The sequence below is a fragment of the Solanum lycopersicum genome, chromosome 5, assembly GCF_036512215.1.
Source record: "Solanum lycopersicum chromosome 5, SLM_r2.1".
Classification (NCBI taxonomy): domain Eukaryota; kingdom Viridiplantae; phylum Streptophyta; class Magnoliopsida; order Solanales; family Solanaceae; genus Solanum; species Solanum lycopersicum.
The window spans coordinates 15,556,455-15,579,759 of NC_090804.1; the positions used below are offsets into that span (position 1 = coordinate 15,556,455).

General features: G+C 32.1%; 2 long non-coding RNA genes across 3 annotated transcripts; one reads left to right on the forward strand and one right to left on the reverse strand.

Annotated features, from left to right (window-relative positions):
* Positions 1 to 3,873: 3,873 nt before the first annotated feature.
* Positions 3,874 to 4,473, forward strand: LOC104647359 (uncharacterized). Of its 2 annotated transcripts, XR_741437.4 has the most exons (3): positions 3,874 to 3,972; positions 4,052 to 4,129; positions 4,202 to 4,473. It is a non-coding gene; the product is annotated as an uncharacterized lncRNA (long non-coding RNA). The 2 variants fall into 2 exon arrangements; XR_003246742.2 differs by lacking the exon at positions 3,874 to 3,972 and having other exon boundaries at positions 3,993 to 4,129.
* A 1,154-nt stretch (positions 4,474 to 5,627) lies between these two features.
* On the reverse strand, positions 5,628 to 20,966 carry LOC138348530 (uncharacterized). Its single transcript, XR_011221187.1, has 3 exons — positions 20,589 to 20,966; positions 8,483 to 8,639; positions 5,628 to 5,836 (listed from the first exon to the last, which is right to left on the reverse strand). It is a non-coding gene; the product is annotated as an uncharacterized lncRNA (long non-coding RNA).
* Between the last annotated feature and the right edge of the window lie 2,339 nt (positions 20,967 to 23,305).

Below are 23,305 nucleotides of genomic sequence, written 5' to 3' on the forward strand. Positions count from 1 at the left end.
GATGCAAGCGGAGTAACATACAATAATCAAGCTAGATCCACTACCATGGATATGTGCTTAATTTTGTTGTAGGGATATTTTGTGGAAGTGTTCCAAACAAACCTATATAGCACGTCCTACTATGGAATCTGAATTCATTTTTCCAGAGTTGACAGGGCTCGAAGGTAACTGGCTAAGAAACCTTTTGGCGGATGTGCCTTTGTGGGGAAAACAAGCTTCATCAATATTTGTTCATTGTGTCTCACATAAAATAATTTGAAATTGCCAAAAATAGTTTCCACGGTGGAATAAAGAGACATATTCGCATCAAATATGGCAGTTAATCACTTGTTGAAACTGGATATTATTTTCTTTAAATATGTAAGGTCTGAAACAAATTTTGTGGGTTCGATGATCAAGCACTAGGCAAGAAAATAATATTGGAAACCTCGAGGAGAATGGGGCTAAAACCCATTGATTGAGGTATTGAGGCAGACCCATTGAGCCTCAATATACACAACATTTTCTATGCATATGGCATGTGGCAGAAATTTACAAGCTTGAGCTTATTTTTCTTTTAAGAATTATATAGACTTAAGGTGGTCTATTTAAGATACACTTGATGGTAGCACCTACGTAAGTTTAAGGGTGTGGTCGCCTTTTATGAAAGACTTGGGCCGTCGTTCGGGAGCACTCATAAGACCAAAGGTGTGTGTGCATGACCATAAAGCGCTTTATATCTAGGGGTTGTTTAAATTTAAGGATATGATATGTTTTATGGAGATCTAAATTTATATCCACTCAGTTTAAGAGTACTTCACTTTGTGGATATTGAGTTATTGCCTCATATTACTACGTGTCAACTCAAACCGATAGATATTGACACTTATGTACATGTTCCTTCCTTTGTCCAAAATTTGTCTTACCCTTCGTCTTTGCATTAGTGGAATGTGGTGATATTAATTCTCACTTATTCACTTATTGTAATGCAAAGAATACTAAGTAAAATATGTTACAAAGAGAACAAGTTGTTCGTCCCAAAACAAAACAAAAGTTTCTGTTCAATGTGATGTAATGACCTTTAATGTCATTAACATTCACATTGTGTTATCAAAATTAACTCTTGAGTCTACAATAACTTCTACAAAAGCTTCCTATATAAATAGTGTCTTTTGTGAATACTAAGACAACCAACAAAAACCTCATTTCTTCCTATACTTATAGAATATTTTTGGGCAACCTCCAAGTCACGAGTGCTCGTATTTGAGAGTAACCATGAAATCTTGAGGGGCGACATGCTTAAATGGTTTGCATCGTAGTCTAGCCGAAATCACTTTCAAGGCAATGGTTCACTATGACACAGTGTTTGTGATAAGTTATTTACTAGTTTCTCTGTTTCAAAATGAATGACCTCATTTCCTTTTTAGTCTGTTTAAAAAAGAATGACCTCTTTCATTTATTTTGTAAGAACTTTCCACGAGTCATATTTCAAGGATAATTTTGTACATTTGACATAACTTTTATTTAGGACCACATAATCAAAAGTCTTCTTTATTTTGTTAAACTTCATGTCAAGTCAAACTAGATTGTTCTTTGTAAAACAGACTGAGTAATATAATATTAATATTGTAGTATTTTCTCCAACAGCTCCACCATCCGACCCCAATCCCTCACCCTCGATGGTTTAATTTATACTATATTATATTTTATGTATATATTATCTAACACAATAAATAGAAAAATTACTTCAATTTTTTTGAAAAATAATTTCCGTCATAACAAAAACCCCCGTAATCTCCTTTTTTTTTGTTATTCCCCAAAGTCTTTAAAGACATATATAATTTTTTAAATCGCTTTTACCTTAGCATCTATCCCGATTAAAAGCATTTGGAATATTTGATAGTTTCTGGCCTAGCTATGAAGTAGATCATTTGCTAAACGGAAAAGGACCTAAAATATCCTCGAAGTATTGAAAATAGTACACAATTACCCCCCATCCACGTATTGTCCCCCAAATATCCTTCACATCCACCTTTGGTCCAAATTTACCCCTTCATTAACGGGCCAAAATTAAAAATAATTAAATAATAATTTTTAATTACGTGACACTCAGCCATTGGTTGTAATTTAATTATTTAAAATAATTTTAAACCCACCTATTTTAACTAAACCCGCCCCACTTGACCCAATTTAAAAAAAACCATCTCATTAAAATACCCTAAAACCTTATTCCTCCAATTTTCACAACTTTCATCGACTCCATTGTCTTCTTCTTCTTCTTCATGAAGAAAATGTCAGCTTCTTCTTTGATTTCTTCCCTTGAAGAACTTCAATATCGCACATGTAAGTGTGGATTTTTATCACAAAAAAATAGGCGCCTTAGACTAAACTAGTTGTGTAAGATGTATATCTTCATCGCTCTAGGGAATAACATCAAAATTGAAATACGAAAAAGTACCAGCCAACGAGGGAGGAGTTATTAATAATATAAACCTGCAGATATGTCTGAGCCTTGAAGATTTTGAACTGCCTTGTTTCTCATCATGGCTTGCCAAACAGCTCTATCACAAGCTATGGAACAAACCAATCTCTACATGCAAATAAAAGAGACATGTATGTCTATGCAACTGACAAATGAAATGAAGCATGTATGTTCAATGTTCTTATTTAATGTACTAATAACTAGGTATGATGCGATTAGTAAAATTTTCATTGAAAATCACCAAAAGCTGAGCATCATACAAAGTAAGAGGAGTGCAATCTGATAACAACTGGGCAAAATACACACCTGAATTGAAGTTCATCAATCAACTACATGTACGAGATTGAAGTTCTTCACGGGAAGAAATCGAAAAAGAAGCTGATATTTTCTTTATGAAGAAGAAGAAGATAATGGAGTCGATGAAAGTTGTGAAAATTGGAGGAATAAGGTTTTAGGGTATTTTAATTAGATGGTTTTTTTTTAAATTGGGTCAAGTGGGGCGGTTTTAGTTAAAATGGGTGGGTTTAAATTTATTTTAAATAATTAAATTACAACCAATGGTTGAGTACCACGTAATTAAAAATTATTATTTAATTATTTTTAATTTTGGTCCGTTAATGAAGGGGTAAATTTGGACCCAAAGGTGGATGTGAAGGGTATTTGGGGGCCAATAGGTGGATGGGGGTAATTGTGTACCATTTTCAATATTTCGAGGATATTTAGGCCCTTTTCCGTTTGCTAAAAATCGAAAGCAGACCAAAAAAAGGGTAAGGATTGAAAATTAATTTGATTAAGGATTGACATTCCAAAAGCTTTAATAAGTTTTAAGTGCTTTTTGAGTCAAATTCTAATTTCGAGCATTATGCTCAAAATACGTTTATCAAGTCTCAAGCACACACAGAATCGGGATGCTCTTTATGCTACGATTAAGGTTATATTTACCTTCTGAATACCTATTGGGATTATTCCAATCATTCAAGTTACAGAAATGACTTATGAAGGTTAGTTTCATTGTTTTGTTTTATTAAATTCAGTTATATTTGAACCATATTCCGGAATATAGTTGTTATACATTAGCATTTGAAATGACATATATTTGAGATGGATGGGATTTAAAGTTGTCCTATAAATATATGTTTATACATTTCAAAACTAAATATTTTTAATTTAACACAGACGATAAATAGAAGTAAGAATTAGGTAAAATGAGCCTGTCACATTTCTTAATTGGTGTGGTTTGAGTTTAAGAAGATCTCAAGAAAAGAATGGAATTTTGATGAATCTAATATTAGGTAAAACCTACCCTAGTAAATTATAATTGTAGTATGATGTAACCTTCATTCCAAAGGCTTCTTAACGGGCCAACTAATTTATAGATTGATTCCTCTTGCTAGTATACATATTATAACTATTATTTCAAAAGGCTTATGGTTCATATATCTATCACTAAAAATTTTCACAACATAACGTAATATAACAGAACATTGTAGCTTTATTTCATGTCAGGACAGGTAACTACTACTCCAGTATCATAATTTTTGGAAGGTACGTACATATATAATTGTAATTGTAATTGATATATAATCGCAGAAGGTATCCATGGTGATGCGGGTTAATCTAGATTGCCTTGTTGTAAGAAAATGAGAAGAATAATTCTGCGAATGAAAGGTAATTAAGTTAATAATGAATTAGGTTGATGGATCCAAATTAAATTAAACTGTATTATGTATATATGTGTAGAAATAGAGATGCACCTGATTGAGACGCAAGAGAAGAGAATAAGCATATTGGGAAGGTTAGATCCGGCAGATACAGCCATAAGAATAAGGAAAAAAATGAACCGGAGAGTAGAGATTTTGGACATTCAATTACCCCAACAACCTGACCTTGACCCTGACTAGATGCATCAGCAACCCACGTAAACTACCTTCTTTTACCTAATATTCAAAAACTTTATGCTTTCTTTCTTTGTATATAATCAATTAATACCAAATTAATCTCATTTCTTTTAATTTGTCTTTTGATTACAAGCACCACAAACTTAATTCATGCTTAATTCTTTATTTCGTCTTCCAAAATTTAATCACTAATTTGAGTATTTCATATTAAAACAAATCTGGTCGCAAATGACACCTGAAAAAGTTGGTCGCCTCGTCTCTATTCGCTAATAAAGACGAGTTCAAAAAACTTGTCCCTAAATTATTTTGTGATGAGAAAAGTAGGAATGGGCAAAAATCGAACCAAAAAAAATGTTATTGGGTTATTAGATTTTTAATGTGCTTATAAAAAAATTATTGGGTTATTGATTCGGTATCGGTTTTTACTATTGGGTTATTAGGTAAACCGATAACTCAATAATACGGTAATAATTTTTTATTTTATCTTTTCTAGTTATTAAATATTAATAATTTAATATATAATTAGAGACTATAACTATATCAAATTATTAGTACTTACCAACTTCACACTAGGCCGCTTAACTAGTTTTTACTCTTAATCAAAACCTAAACATTAAAGTGGAGGTTCACAATTATAGCTATTTGATTTTAGTTTTAGTTTTAGTCTTGGACTATTTTATTTTATTTTTAGTTTGTAATTGTCAGTTGTAGCACTTGTAAGTTTGTAAAGGTCCGTAATTTTATTAACATAAAAGATTTCATACTATTTTTTGGTGGTAATATGTAATTATAGCCTCCACACTACATTTTATCTTATTGATATAATTTCTCATTATTTTTCTTGTTTCATTTTATCAAAACATTTAGAACGAGAAAAGACATAATATTTTGCGGACATTTTCTTATTGGGTACATCAAAAACTGAACCAATAATAATCAAAATTGATGAAAAAAAAACTGAACCTATAACACATAAAGCCGAATCGAAGCGAAAGGTATAGTCACTAAGTCCTTTTAAACACTACATTTCTGGTCACAAATAGACAATATATCAATGGCCTGGTCCTACAAATAGCTTTTGAAGACGAACATCATTTCTAGTCCAAGATTATGCATGAGAGACGAGAAATATATGTATTCCTAGATTGATCTTTAGAGACGAGCAATTATTTTAGTCTCTATTTTACCACCAATGCTCACACAACAATTAATATCACAAGAATAAATTGTCAATAAATATCATATTATTGTATCTTGATACAAAAAAATATATTTATACAATATATACAGAGTGGGGAAGAGAGATAAAGAGTTTATGATCCAATAATATTAGTTTCAGTGTTTGCTTAATAAAAGAGCATAACCAACACCTTAGATAAACCATCGTCTCAATTTTTTCATAACATTCGTAGGAAACTAATAATGAGCTCTTGCATCTTCCTTTAAACTTGTATCTTGACTGAAGGATGAACAAAAGCTGGGCATAAATTTAAAGTTTCATTATTCATCAAGTGTTCTCAAAAATATCAACAAAAGCTTCAAGAAAATAGAAAAATTTCATCAGAAATGAATTGGAAAGAAAATATAAAAAGCTGGAAGAAGATCTGGAACAAATAAAAATAGGGAAATATAAATAGAAAGAATATAAACTGGCAAAATTTCTGGTGTGTGAAAACCTCTTCTAGAACTAATTGCCGAAGCATTCACAATGATTCAAATGAGAACAGATTATACTTTTAACATTCCACAACTTCATTTAGCAATAGAAGTTATGGTTTCATCAATTTACAGTAGAAGAAAGAAAACCATTTATGATGTTTGATATTTCATTTTCCCCTTGTAACAGAGCAAGAACTAAAAAATTTAACTTTATGGTGATAAAACATGGCATTCTAAAGCCTGTAATCTTCTATAGCTCTTTTCCTAGATATATCTTCATCTGCCTCATTACTAGCTTAGTCTTAAGCAGTAAACCCACGCATGGTGCGGAAAATAAAACAGAGGAAAAGTTGTGTCGTTGTTAACGTCAAAAGACTGTTAAAATGGAAATCATTAGTTAAAAAAATTAATGCATTATGTTCCAAATGTTGCATTATTATTTTTTTCAAAGGTGACAGCATCAGTCTCTCGACTCATTTTTTCATGTTGCCTCACCTCATAAGAATTTACAGTAGTAACGGAGCTACTAGTTGAGAGTCTAGTGCTCTTTGATGGAATCAATGCAACTGTAGAAACTATATACTACAACCAAAACATATACTATATGGACATGAGAAACAATAGACTTGTAAAGGCGATGAGAATATTCTAATAATTGTGTACACAAAGTAAGCTCCATGTATGCGCTTAAAATTAATAACTTCAAACCAAAAGTAAGTCCACATATTTCATCAACCAGTTTGGTGAAGTCTTGTCCGAATAATGGAGTAACACTCACCATATATTAGAAGAGACCAAAAAGAGTAAAGATGAACAAAAAAGTGAAGAAAGGTAACGGTTTTCACTTTCAACATAAACATAAAATGACAAACACGGATCCTTGGTACTAACTGTGAGGAGAACATATTTAGTTCTAACTGTGATGAGAACTAGTTTAATGTCTGATATTCAATCTTATTGTGCTACAAAAACACATCAGGGGTTATCCGTGATCAAATGAATTCACTTTATAAAATTGTGGTTGGAGGCTAACAGTACCGGCAAATTGAGTCCTACTGATGGATTTTATAAAAATATTGTGCCTTAATTTTCATAATGATGCATCTACAAATAATCGCTTCTAATTGTAAAACTTAACTTATGTTGTTATAGTATTTGACTGATTTGACAGGTTGCTTGGCCTTGAAGGTCATTGTCTAAGTTAGCCCCACTCTGAAAATAACATTAGTCTGATAGTTTTTTTTTTGGATTGGTATACTGCAATTCATCTACTACCCACCATCCCAAGCTTATTGGGGTTACACTATATGGACCTTCACTAATCATGTTACCAATACTTAACTCTTCAGCACAGTGTTTTGGAGAGTGGGAAGCTGAAGCTGGGAAAGAAATACAAAGTAAAGAAAAAAATGGTTTCAGTCATGTAATGAGAAGAACCTCTGAGGACTGCAAGGTTGGATACTGTTACTACTACTTCACCACTTCTCTTTTCCTTTTTAATTTATTGAAAACTATGAAAAAATATAAAGAGAGGACTGCAAAATTAGTTGGACTTAGGGTGTGTTTGGTATGGAGGAAAATGTCTTCCATGGAAAATGTTTTCCTAGAAAATGTTTTCCTGAAAAACAAGTGGATTTTTGACTTATTTTCTTATGTTTGGTTGGTGAGTAGAAAATATTTTCTGGAAATGATTTTTAGTGTTTGATTTATGAATGAAAAATATTTTTGAAAGACATCTTTTAATTTTACTAGAGTAAAAAATAATTTATGACATGAAAATATTTTTCAAAATCAAAATTATTATTTTTTGGGGGGTGGTGGGGGTGGGGGTGGGGGGAGGGTGCGGGAAGGGGATAGAAGTGAAAAAATAAAAATTTGAAGTTGATAGTATTGTTAAAAAACAAAATTATTTTTTTTGGGGATTGGAGTGGCTGGGGGCTGGTAGGGGAGCTGGCCGGGAGGGGGGGGGGGAGGGGTAGGAGTTTAAATATAAAAATTTAAAGTTGAAAATATTTTTAAAAAGCAAAATAATTTTTTAGGGAGGGGTTGGGGTTGGGGAGCTGGCTCGTGGGGGAGGGTCAAGGATCAGGTGAAAAAATAAAATTTTGAAATTTAAAATATTTATTTAAATTGATGTTTTTCCCAAAAAAAAAAATATAACTTGAAATTGGAGGAGAGTTATGGAAAATGTTTTCCTTAATTTTCGAAGGGAAGTCATTTTCCGAAACTTTTGTCCCAACCAAACATGAGAAAATTGGAAAACATTTTCCAGAAAATGTTTTCCTTCATACCAAACACACTATTAAATATAACTAATTAGATTTTCTAATTAAGTCCTTTCTTTCTACCAACTAATTGTACCTGAGTTAAAATGTTTATTGTACCTTAGCTGGAAAGTTAAGTAGAAAATGACTATATGCAATTAAAAAAAATAAATTAAAAGGTGAGGTATATTTTTACTTACTTGGTCAGCAGAAAAAATAGTCCTCATGCAGTAGAAATGGGCGATGTCGTACATGTAATTGATCCAAATAACCAAATAAGTGATCTTAGAGGTACCCGCAAAATTTAAACCTTAAAATATATCCAGTGCATTGTAGACATTTCCATCCATAAGTGCACTGCAAGTAGATAAGCCCTTTTCAATGAGAAAATATGTATCATATGTTCTTGCTATATCATAAGAGGTGTCAACTTGTTGCCTGATAAGCCCTGATGAATGTTATTTTGTCAATGAGAAAATATGTATGATACTTACTGGTATATCATAAGAGGTGTCAATTTGTCACCTGATAGTACTCAACTGAACAGGATCAATTCACCGCAAAAAGTTGAGGTACATTTCCATTATAGGCATTGTAATTCAAGAGAAAACATAAAATATTGTTCAATGTTTTCGTCCATCAAGAAGACTAGGAACATGATCAATTCACCTCAGAAAGTTGAGGTACATTTCCATTATAGGCATTGTAATTCAAGAGAAAACATAAAATATTGTTCAATGTTTTCGTCCATCACGAAGACTAGGACACTGTGTAGGAAGTCCTAGTCGTTAGGAACTTTAATATAAGAATCCTTTTGAGTTCTGTCATGGTGTATTACCAATTTTCTTTACCATCACATGAATATCTTTAGATATGATAAATATTTATGTTATAGATTACTAGTTACGACCTTTCTCTTCTTTTCATAATAAAATCTAACCCTGCATCAAACTATGATTTTCACGGCTATATCATTCACTCAATGGACGATGAATTCCAAAGAATAGTTTCTATCAGATAAGAATAAATGTAGTCCTCTGCTCATCTTTCTGTCTCTTCTATAACAAGGACGAGATTTAAAAGTTGTTTGAAGAGAAATCGGCCTGAAGCGCCCGTTTTGCATTATCGAATTTTCATTGACTAGGTAGAGTTAAAAATTGAAGTCTACAAAGAAGTGTTTGCTCATCTCCATTACAGATGAGACAAGCAAACACTTGTTTGTAGATTGTTATTATTCTGCAATGTGTAGAGCGGAACTTTTATACAAAGGTTCAGCATCTCACAGCATACAAGATAATTTAAGACTACAGTGTAGATGATTAGAAGGAAAAACTAGAATTAGTTGAATAAGGAAGTGGTGGCTTCTCTATGGGGGGTAGGGTGTAGTATATTTCGAAAGCAAGAAAGTTGAAATAGTTCAAAGTTTCTACATAGAAACTCGCTTTTGTTTTTGTAAACGTAACGTATTTTCAGATACAACAGATTTCCAAAAAAAAAAGATTTCTGCAAAAACATTGAAAACATAACAGATTTGCAAACTATGACTTGTTTCAACTTATTGGGCTATTGCTTAACTTGATTAGTAGATGCAAGAGCTGAAGTGTTAATCCACATGTTCTCTTTCTCAATATCCATGGAGTTCCTTTGTGGTATTTTCCTCCCTTGACTAGAAAACAAAATAGGCTTTTTTACGTCCTTGACCTCGACCTTTCCCAATAGAAACTGGAAAAAACAAATCCTATTAGCAATAATACATTAGCACAATGCTTTAGACAGCGAGAATAGGAAAGAAATGACAAGGGCTCGCAAAGAAGATTAGATTGTGAAACATACAAAAATAGAGCGTAATACAAAATAAATTGCAAGTGCTCCTTTTTAACTATGGACTCTCTTTAAGGTAGAAAATCTACAATGATGCAGCATAAATCATACTGGTTCGATCTGAATAATCTACTATAGAACTCACATAGATGTAATGTATCCCTTTCCGAGACTCACCTTCCCTCTTTTCATGTGGATGTGGAGACACTCAACATAAATATTGCAACTAGTTTTGCAACTTTTCCTCTTCATTCTGCTCATTCCCCACAGTGAACATTTTTCTTAGAGATGCAAATATATATTACTTTAAAGTTATATGTATCAAAGACATCCTAACTAAATATGTTGAAGAATTTCATGAGGAGGAAGATAGCTATGATGATCTCGTCCACTTTTATCATCAACAGTTGAGTTATGCAATCGAGCTAGCAATAGGAACTTGTTTCACAACAAGAAAACAACAATTAACATTTTCAATTAACATGACATAGCAAAAGAGTACATGTAGATAATAAGAGATTAAAATCTGGACTTTTGTTAAAAATGTAAATTTAACTCATACAAGTTACAAGAGGATAACAAACAATTTCTATCTTTTGTTGACATTGTGTTAGATTATTCTGTCTCTTTCAAACTTCAAGTGACATCGGATGAGAGTTTTAGTGGGAAAATGTAAATTTTTATAAGTTATTCCTTTGTAAAAAATGTTGGATTTTATTTTCCCTAAATTTCATACCATAAATAGGTTTCCTTTTAGGAAAAGGCTTTGGATTGACTAATCTTTTTCTTGTAGGAAAAGGTTTAGGACTCTATAAATAGAGGAATGTTCCTTCTAACTTAATCAACATTCACAATGTAGTCTTAATGACTTTGAGAGTTTTTGTTAGGGGGAGAATTTATGGGTCACAAGCTTGATACATTATCACTTGTGTGAACCTCTCATGTATTCCGAGTTAATTGGTTGGGGTTGTTTCTCTCTGTATTTAGTACTCTCATATTTATAGTGGATTGCTCATATGCTTTATGGACATATGTCGATTGACCGAATAATGTTAAATCTTTGTGTCTTTTGGTATATTTCTCGTTGTCTTCTTGCTCGTGATCTTTCGAGGTTTGTGTAGCTAGCTTCCGCATTTACACCTACTTATTTTCGGTCCTAACAAGTGGTATCAGAGCCAGATTCAATGACGGAGTCAGGTTCAGTTCTTCGATAATCGATGATTGAACCATAGTTAGAAAGAGGTGTTCATCTTGAAGGGTGTAGTTCTAGCCGCAACATTTTTTTTGACAGTAATGAAGAATTTTGTTGGAGAAATTGTATCAGAGAGGCTCTCTGCGTTGAGACATAAATTTCGCAAAGAAGATTATGGGGAGGAGAAGCAAGTTGTTGAATATTAAGTGAAGAAGGTGGACATATTTATTTTGTCAAAAATTCAGGCCAAGGGGGAGATTTTTTAGGTTTTATTTGTCCTAAATTTCTAACCATATATAGGTTTTCCTTTTAGAAAAAGGTTTTGGATTGACTAATCCTCTTTCTAGTAGGAACAGGTTTAGGACTCTATAAATATAAATATGTTACTACTAATCTAATTAACATTTACAATGTAGTCTTAAAGGGATTTGAGAGTTTTGGTTAGGGGGAGAATTTGTTGGTCACAAGCTTGATACGTCATCACTTGTATGAACCTCCCATGTATTCCGAGTGAATTGGTTGAGGTTGTTTCTCTCTGTATTTTGTACTCTCATATTTATAGAGGATTGCTCATCTCCTTTGTGAACGTAGGTCGATTGATTAAACCACGTTAAATCTTTGTATTTTTTGGTATATTTCTCGTTGTCTTCTAACTTGTGATCTTTTGAGGTTTGGTTTTCTATCTTCCACATTTACACCTACTTATTTCCGGTCCTAACAAGTGGTATCAGAGCCAGATTCAATGATGGAGTCAGGTTTATTGGTTTGATAATCGATGATTAAACCAGGTTAGAAGAAGGGGTTCATCTTACGGGTGTAGTTCTAGCCGCAACCTTTTTTGACAGTAATGAAGTTTTTGTTGGAGAAATTGTTTCAAAGAGTTTCTCTGTATTGAGACATAAATTTTGCAAAGGAGATTATGGAGAGGAGAAACAACTTGTTGAAGATTAAGTAAAGAAGGTGGACAAATTTATTTTGTCAGAAATTCAGGCCAAAGGGGAGATTTTTTGGGTTTTATTTGCCCTAAATTTCTTACCATAAATAGGTTTCCTTTTAGGAAAAAGTTTTGGATTGGCTAATCCATTTCGTGTAGGAAAAGGTTTAGGACTCTATGAATAGAAGAATGTTCCTTTTAACTTAATCATCATTCACAATGTATGACTTTGAGAGTTTTGGTTAGGGGGAGAATTTATAGGTCACAAGCTTGATACGTTATCACTTGTGAGAACATCCCATGTATTCCGAGTGAATTGGTTGAGATTGTTTCTCTCTGTATTTAGTACTATAATATTTATAGTGGATTGCTCATCTCCTTTGTCGACGTAGGTCGATTGATCGAACCACGTTAAATCTTTGTGTCTTTTGATATATTTCTCATTGTCTTCTTACTCGTGATCTTTCAAGGTTTGCTTCGCTAACTTCCGCGTTTACACCTACTTAATTTTTATCCCAACATAAGACTCTACTAAGCCCTGTTACATAGACGGTCTCATATTCTGAAAAATTAGTGGACTTAATCAGACTAGTCTGCAAAATCTCCACATCTAAGACATAAAACTAGTATGTTAATCATGAAACAATAATTTTTTTTCAAATTCAATATGCACTCTAAAAAATTATGAATCTTCAAACACATAATACACTCCACAGAATCAATCAATTATTAGAAATCTCAACCCAACAATAATTACATTGATTGTTCATAAGAATGAGACAAGATTATGAATCTTATAAACTATCAAATGATAGAAATTAGGAATAAGAAGAGGATTAACTTGAATAAAGAAATAAAAAATGTCATCATTGGAATAAACAAAACAACTACATAAGAGGATACCTACTCTGAGTTTACGGTAGAGCTGCAATGGATATCCACAAAGCCAAATGTCTTGATGTCTGATATTTTCTCAATTACATACGTTGTTTTCAACAAAAAAATATGCATAAATAAAAGAGAAAAAAGGAGCCAAGAAGACACTTGTTTTGAGATTATGGCAGAGATGCCGTGAAAGGAAGCAATCTCTCTCTCTCTCTCTCTCTCTCTCTCTCTCTCTCTCTATATATATATATATATATATATATATATATATATATATATATATATATATATATAAATAAAGCTGAATCTCAGTTTGCTGATGTGTCATACCTCAATGACCAGTATTACTATTTATGTATTTTTCCATAATTTCAAATTTTATCATCTTTTTTCTATTAAAAATCTCTTAAAAAAATATTCTCCCCTCATTATGAGTATTTACAGCATTTAAAACATTTAACCCTTCCTTCCAAATTAAGTTGTGTAATGGTTATAAAGAAATGTATCTACTCTTCCGTTTTTTCAATCAACCTTTACTTATTTTTAATTTGTACATATAATGGCTTTTAATATGTATTAATCTGTTAATTAAATTTTGTGTCTTCCCATAGTCTATGTTTTTGTGCTATATATATAGATTGAGATTTCTTTTTTCTTTTTATGTTGTAACTTGCTTACTCTATTTTTCTTTTAATTAGATTGTTAATCTAGCATATTCTTTTTTTTCCATATTAATCTGATATAGATGGTTTGATGATTAGAATTATTTTTTTTCGTTTTTATGTTGTAGCTTGCTTACTCATTTTGCTCCTAATTAGATTGTTAATCTGACATATTCTTCTTCTTTTTCAGTGTTGATCATTACAGATATATATGATTTGATGATACGGAATAAAATTTGAAGAGCGTGAAATGTAATATATTTCAAGAAAAGTTGCGAATTGATTAATCTAGCAATAATACTTATTGACTAACAAATATGTTATATACATTGGGATTTCTTTTTTCTTTTTATGTTGTAACTTTCTTACTCTATTTTGCTTTTAATTAGATTGTTTATCTAGCATATTCCTTTTTATTACGGTATTGATCTTATATAGATCGTTGGATGATAAGGAATTTTTTTTCCTTTTTATGTTGTAGCTTGCTTACTGATTTGCTCCTAAATAGATTGTTAATCTGACATATTTTTTTTCTTTTTCAGTGTAGATCATTATTGATATGGATGAATTGATGATAAGTAATAAAAGTCGAAGAACGTGAAGTGCAATATATTTCAAGTAAAGTTGCGAATTGATTAATCTGGGTATAATTCGTATTGACTAAAAAAATAACTTATTACATATTTTTATAATACTAAATCTGTAGACGTGTTGAAATCTATATATATAAAATAAAGTGAAACATAGACGAATTGATGTCATACTTTCTTGTAAGATTGCCATTATAATTTATCTTTATTTTTACTTTTTTTAAATATATAATCAATCTATTAAATAAAAGGACTTATAATGGCCATGGATGTGTATATTAATATATGAGTAAATACATTTTAAATTAGTTTTTTTTGTCTTTTCGTAGTCTATTATTTTGTGCTATACATAGATCATATGTTTATCCTTTCCTAATGTAGCTTTCTTAATCTATATACCTCGCTTTCAATTGGATTGTTAGCATGCCATATTTTTTTCAGACTTAGATTACACATAAAGACAATTTGATGATAAATGGTTAGGATTTATAAATTGTGGAATGTTATTACTTTCAAGAACATGACGAACTAATCAATTTGAATAAATTTTTTGTTGACAAAAAGGAATCTTGTTCCATGAATATCAGACTTTTCTACACATTCTTTTTAAAACTTTTTAAATTCTCAAATTACTTATGATTATAATTCGATGAATCATATGGTCAAAAGAAATTAAGTTAGCAGGTTCAAATCAGGTTGACTGAAGGTTCTTTATTTATTATCAAAAACTTTAAAATTGTTAAAGTATTGACAACTACCACATGTGAAAGGATTCAAAACATTTTTTGAGAGGTAAAAATTAAAGATGACAAAGTTTGATTTTACAACAGATGCAAAGAAGAAAAAGACTCTACTAAAAATCATTCAATTTTTTGGTAATTATCCTTCATATATTATTAATTACGATATCTTTTACCGATTTCTCTTCGGATCCTACTAATTTAGTGTTACCAAACAACTACTTTCTTTGTGAAGTATAAATTAATTTCAGGTATTAACAATTTTATCTTTTTAAGCTACAAACATTTGTCATATAATATTTTTTTAAAAAATAAATAATTATATAAAGAATAAGGTACAGTAATACTCATGGACAAAATAGTAGATGAATAGACACCCACAAAATAGCCATATGATAAAATCATTAATTTGTAATGTTGTAATCAATATAATATATTATTTTGTGGAAATACTTATTTATTTTAAAAAAAAAACAGAGAAGTAACGGTAAAAAGAATGATGCGAAAAAAGACAAGGATTAATGGATTGTTTAGTGTGAAAATTGTGAATTTTATAAAGAATAATTATTTCAAAGTTATTAATCGTTTAAATTTGTTTTATGATCATAAATAAAAGTAGTTTTTTAAATTATAATAATTTAAAGTGAATAGGTGAAATATATTTTTATTGATTTTTAAAATTTTAAAATTCAACTTTAAAGTGAATTTACTAAAGGATAATTTTTTTTACTGCCAACCTCATTTTCTTTCGGAATTTAACTCTCAAGAAAGTAATATATCATGAACAATATGGTAAAAGGGCGAAGGATAACAAAAGTCAACAAAAAAAGAGAGAAAAATAATTTTAAAATATGGAATAAAGGAAGATAAAAACTATATAGAAAAAACCCATTAAAGAGATACTGTGAAAAAAATCAAGTATTACTGTTTACTTTCACATGCTCAAGTAGAGTAAATATATGACATAGGATAATATAAGGGATCAATATTTCTTCAATTATATCACACTTTCAAATGATACAATTCAGTGGAAACAAATTATTAACAATCGATTAGATTAAAATTTGAATTTTAATAAGTGATAACTATATAAAAAATTATCACCGCGCAAAGTGCGGTTAAGTTCACTAGTTTCAAGAGAAACCGTAGCAATTTGCCAAGAGCTGACAGGAGTTTGTCTTGTTTTACTTCTGTATGAAACGTGTTGGCTCTTGGGTTATTTCTAAATAAACTATGTTAATTTTTTTTAATATCTAATGTTGAATTTTGCATAGGTATCTCCCGCTCAAGTTCTTCAAGTGCAATTTGGGAACCATTACTAAATTCTTTAGGGACCTGATCCTAATAAAATATATAATTAAGGATTCCTAACACATATACTTTTAGAGATGAGATTATTAGCTTGTCCCTAAATGATGGGCATAAATAAGGCTTTTCATGTACTGAACCTACTAATAAGATAACATATAGTGTTGTGGCGCGGCGCATCACGGCTAAAATATAGTATTGGACACTAGTCGCTTCTCAATAATGTATGGATCTAAAGTTTCATCCACGGAATACTACAATGAGGAAAGCAAAATAAAAAGCAAACAAAAATATTTGTATTTGGATATATGCGAATGCTTACAGTCTTTATAGACTTCTTTTTGTGTGAAATACTTGCATATCACCACTGAAGATCAAGGATTCTTTATGCATTTGTCCGAATGTATGTGTGTATTCTGGTCTTATGAAGACCTCTTTATATAGACTTGAATTAGGATTTTAGGGGTATTTTAGTCCGAGCAATTTTAACCCCTGGCTTGAAGAACATGAGTTGGGCTCATCTTGTCAACTTAATAGACTAACCCAAATGTAATTTTGACTTGATTTAAATCATACAATTTTGACTTGATTTAAATCATATAATTTTGGCTTAAATCTTAATCTGACTTTATTAACCAGTAATTTGACTTGATTAACATATCATGAATTCAAAATTTAATCCAAATTTTGTATGGATTTATGAATAAAATTTAACTCTATACAAATGTTTCCTGCTTCGAGGCTTGTTGCATTGTCCAACTTGTTGAACCTTTAAAGACAAGGATTGAAGGATTCATGAAATATATATATGTAATGAAATGATTTCGTCGTTATGAAAGGAAATGAAGAAAGAATGGGGGCCAATTTTTTTTATAGTAACTTGGAATTCCCAATCTAGTCCAGATTTGGATGAAATCAGAGACATTAAGCTGTATGGAATCTAGTAATGAATGATAGATCTAATAGTAAACATTATTACATTAGTGGATAGCTAAGACGATAAGGAACCCGTACCACCTTACGAAATCAAACTCGATCTTTTCATGAATGGGTACATTCTGCCTCCATCGAGGGCGCTAGATGTCACAACCAGAGTTAAGACCCCAGACGAGACCGGTGTCGTTGACTTTTCCGAGGTCGCAGACAAGCCTACATCCGTCATCGTTACTTTATCTAGGTTAATTTTAGAGAAAAATTTGAACTTTTTGTTACTTTACATTCATATAAGACATTCTACTTAAACTCATGAATGTTCAAAATCAACCATCTATTATTAAGATCATCAAATGAAAGAAATATTTTAATACTGCATAAAGTGTATACTTGATAAAATGACACCAATACAATGTCTGAAATAAAATGGGAAATAAAAGCTAGTGGAACATACTCCACTAACTCAAACCTATATCAAAGCTAGAGTATAATGGGCAAGCGTCCTCGAAAGCATACTCGGTACACACTTGTACTAAGTATGGGTATATGCAAGCACACGCCAAGGACATGCATGATTAAGAAGAGCTCTCTCCCAACGATATGAACTATGGAAAGTCAAGTTAGTGGACTTGCCAAATTTGGACTAGAAATGTCATGCCATGAGAGTAACATGCATTATCATACTTATCATTTTGCAAATAGCACACTTGTACTAAGTATGAGTATATGCAAGTACACACCAAGGACATGCATGATTAAGAAAATCTCTGTCCTAATAATATGAGCTATGGAAAGTCAAGTCAGTGGACTTGCCAAATTCGGATTAGGAAAGTCATGCTATGAGAGTAACATGCATCATCATACTTATCATTTTGCAAACAACACATAACGTATTACACATATCATATCACATAGTTCATATCATTCTTTCATGTGCCACGAGACCTTGGAATCATGGCCTTGACATTATGACTTTCCAAAATAAGGGCTCAATATATCAGACCTCAACTAGGGAGACTTCTTTAACAAACAAAGAGTCTGATTCGTTCATTCATAAGTACTTCATTCTTTCATATACTAGTGCAAACACCAGTCATACCTAGGATGTAGTTTAAGACTCTCATTGGGTTCACTATGCAATGACAATGAATAACCTACTGTCATTAATTAAGTCTAGCTCACCTCTTGATTATCCTATCCTAACACCTTTGGTATCATTCATTTAATTATGTGTACTCTTTGAGTCTGAACTTATTCTTTCTTTGGGAACTTTAACCTTAACCGACATAGATCATGTGATCATCATGAAATCCAATGTGTAATCCCCACACCGAAAAGAGGTGAAATCACCGGCCAAAGTCAACCAAAACATGCTAGTGTATATAGGGAATTGAACCCTACTAGATCCCTATATTGGAAGTATAGGTTCAAGGACTAGGATACCAGGCATGCCGGACAGTCTCATCTCATGAGAGTTACGTGAAGCTCCGCCCTTCCCGAAGAAAGGCATCACCGCTCATAGATAGCCTATCATTGCTTAGTATAAAGTTCAATTATATTCAACTCATACATCATGGAAGTTGGCTTCTAGCATGAGGACATCATAGCTCATTATGATTTCTCATCTCATCATTAATATTAAGTATGCATTAGCTTCAATACATTCTTTAGAGTGTCCATAGAGACTGATCTCTTCATTAGCTTTACACTCTCATAGGTGAGTACATTTTGGTAACATTTACTTAGGCTCATTTAAGATTTCTCTCATCTTTCCTATTGGCCTCTAATCATATTGTCACTTCATTCATTTTCTTTAACACATTTGCTCTTCATAATTACTCACCCCTTCACGTTAATGTTCATATCATCATATGACAATGCACTTGGCCATTTAGCGTGTTTCACACTCATACATAAACGTTCTAGGGTTACATCATTTTATCACATACATCTTAGACTCACTTACTTTTAAACGTATGCTATACCTATGAGTCCATACGTATAAGCCATGAGGCTTCAATCATAGTTTGTCTAAGTGATTCATGTTTACCCAAGCTTATGTGGTACATGACTTATGCATCTTGTAGATATGCCAAGGTATTGATTCTGATATTTAGAGGCAACACTCATTTTATATTTGTTTACGTATGACTTATGTGTCAATACGGAATCGGGCAAGGGAACCCAATTCGAATCCCTAGAACAACACTTAATGTTATTTTAAATTTGATAATTGCATTTTTCAGATTTGGGAGACCCTAGTATGATTCCCATCAACCCCATAATATTTCTTTCTTGTTCTCCTCTCCTTTTTCGTTCTAAGGCAAGGAGGTTGTGGGTTCAATACCCCACAAGATCATTATTTTTCTTTTAATTTATATCTTAACTTTCTCATCTATCCAATAGGTTGTGGGTTCAATCCCTACTCACCACATTTATTTTTCTTCTTTTTTTCTCCTAACTCTCTCATCTATTAAAGAGGTTGTGGGTTCAATCCCCACTCATCACATTTATTTTTCTCGTTAATTTCTCATCCATTCAAGAGGTTGTGGGTTCAATCCCCACTCACAAGATTTTTTTTTTCTCCTAACTCTTTCATCTATTCAAGAGGTTATGGGTTCAATCCCCACTCAACACATTTATTTTTCTCCTTTATTTTAAGGCTTTATCTCTTAATATTAGGACCTTAAGGTCTCGAGTTCTACCCTCAATGGCAGCATATACTTTTCTTCATTTTTACAAGAGAATAGCCGAAACTATACTCTATTAACATATGCCTTTACTTCACTTTCTTTGCATTTAGCTTAGGCGTTTTGGCTTAGAGTTTTACATAAACTTTTAAACAATTCGTTAAGGAATTTACTTTTATTTTCTTGTTCATGAACATCACGATTTAATCATCATATGTTAATAACACAACAAATGCATAGAACCTAATTCACCACTTTCTTGAAAACAATCTGTAATATGCTTCTCATGATAATTAGCATATTGCGTACATAAAACATACATACAGTCGGACACACATAAAATGATCCTACGCTTTCCGGAAACATCACATTCACACAATTAAAAACGTTCCTAAGATTGTCTACCAGCAATCATACCAACGCAAACATCACTTTTCTCAGGATCTAATGACAGGGGCATAGAACGGGGACAACTTTACTTTTTAGATTGAAATACGTACTGAACCTTGGGAACTTTTTCGAAAGGGACCAAGAGAGAAGAAAACACATACCTTTTCAGCCTTTACAACCAGCGATAACCACACCTTTCCACCTGCACACAAACCTTTCTTTCGATCTTTGATTCTTGTTCTAAGGTGAAGTTCTTTACGTGATTTCTTAAAGAACTTAGGCGTAAATTTTTTTTTCGTTTTTGTATTTGATGAATGCCACCTAGAAATCATTAGAATCAGTAAGCTTTTTTTTTTCTGTTTTTGAATTGTAAAATATAGATGAAAAACGTTTTTAGAAGAGATAATGAATTAAGGGTGCACAGTGAGTACACTCCTAGTGGAGGTCGTGTACCTCTTTCCATGGGAGTTTGTTGTTGACTTATTCTACGCAATTTAAATGATAAAGTCAGATTATAATCTATATATTAAATTACTTAAATGCCCGTCCTTATTTTTGTTCTTTAGTGAATGAACATGAATGTGCAAAGAACACAATACTTCATTACTAATTATCGTGGCATAGGATTAGGTAAAGTAGTTTAGACTTAGTCAAATAAGACTCTTTCAAACTTTGAAAATATGATTTAATTAGTTTAGTCAAATGAACATAATGCCCTCAGAAAATTAGATTATAAACCTCAATTTAATCCACTCAAATGTTGCTTTCGTCTGGGTTCGAACCTGTGACGTCCCCATCACGAAAATACGTCCCTCCGGGTCGACCCGACCAAACGGCCCCATTAATTAATTAATTAATTAATAATAATAACTTGATTTTACTTTTTCTGAAATCATCATTTAAATATTAATTAATTAAATTAATTCACCAATCTAAATAATCAAGTTAAATCATTGCTCCCACCTAGGTTCGTACCCAGGTGGAGCAAGATTCTGCTCAATGGGCAATTTTGGCCCTTTTTACCCAAAATGCCCCTCCACCTTATAAATTAAATAATTAATTACATATTTAGGGTAATTAGGATACTACTCTTAACCTAAAATAGACCATTTTACCTCTACCAAACTTAAGATTTCCCCTTTTTAAGTCCGTTAAAGATTCATCTGAGTAAATCTTATATATTCGGGAGCCCTACATGGATGGACCCAACCTATACTAGATCAAGTAACTCCCCAAGTTAGTTGGGTTAGATTTCGCAAGAATTCAGAGGTTTGGTTCTACATGCATTAATTCGTGTGAACCAGGTCTAATCGTAGGCATTTCTAGACACATTAGCATTACTTAGCATATCCATTTCTAGGGTTGTTACAGTAGAGTAGGATTTTGACCATAGTAGCGGTGTCATTGTAGATGGATGGGCATGCTGTAGCAGGACATACACAACTTTAAGTTTCTAATAAACCCCTAAATGACCATATTTGAAACTTTTTGAATTATAGGGCGAAGGAGGCAACCCTAGACATGTCCTTAGCAGTTTTTCACCATTCTTGAGGCTAAAGGTAAGAATTGACACACCAAATTGATTTTTGATCCGCAAAACCTATTTTCTTGTTATTATCGATGAGAAAGGGTTTTGATCTAAGAATTGTGGTGGAAAAAGCGATAATTTGGGTATTAGGATCTTGGGTTGGTATAGGGTTATTGGTTTGGCTATAATTCAAATAATTAGAGCATTGATTGTTGATCCTCATGCATAATTTTTGTTGACCAAGAACAAGAAGAAAAAATCCAGAAAGGGAAGGGAAAATTCAAGTGTAGGGGGTTCAAGATTGAAATAAAGGTAGGTGATTGTTGTGATTTCATGTTGGTAAAATATATAGTTGTAATTGCTTCGTTATAATGCACACATTTATGGGAATGTTTCATTATTGATTACCATAATCGTGATTGAGGATAACTGAATAATTATATATCATAAATCACCTCTTGTATGATCTAGATGATGTAATTTTGATTGTTATTGTGTTACGTGAATGGGAATCGTATTGTCATGTTCCGACAAGCTAACTTGGATCGAATTACCACGTTCCAGCATAAATATTGGATTGGGTTGCAACATTCCCACAAAAAAGTGTATTGGATTGCCACATTCTGGCAAGTTAACATTTTGGGTTTGGCTTTCATTAGAGGACCATTGAATTGGGTTCCATGAGATAACTATTTCATTGTATTTTTATCGACATATGATTATTACGTTCATATATAACGATGATTGATATTAAAAAACTATTTGTTGCTCTAAAATTATTTAATTATATATTGTTGAGAATGGTGAAACAATTTGTTGATGTAAATTATAATGATATTGTACATGTTTGGTAGATGCTTAATTTATTTATGGTATGGTTAATTATACATGTTTCACTTAGTGGGATAGCCGCGTGATCCTACCAGTACATGGTGGTTATGTGCTGATCTTGCACTTGCTCTTAATTTTGTTGAGTACATGGCATATTCTGGCGTTATTGAAAGACCCCATTTAAAAGCTTAGTGACCGTTCTGAATTCAAGGGTTAGCTAGTTCTTCCGGGGTTTACTTGAGTTCTCTTGGGTTTAATTCCACTCTTTTAAGACTCAGACTATTTTTTAAGGAATTGTTTAGTTTTGGAGTTGTACCCTTTGTTTTTGGGCTTGTCGTCAGTAGAGTTTTGGTGCAATTAGTTTCACGTTCTAGGGGTTGTATTTTCACATTCGTGTTACGTCATTTGTTTAGTTTCTTAATAAATAATTTAGTTATTTAAAACTGCTTTTGTATCTTTAATTGCTTTAGTTTTGGTTTCGTCGCTTAGTTTTGGTTGTAGTAGTGATTCTCCCACCGA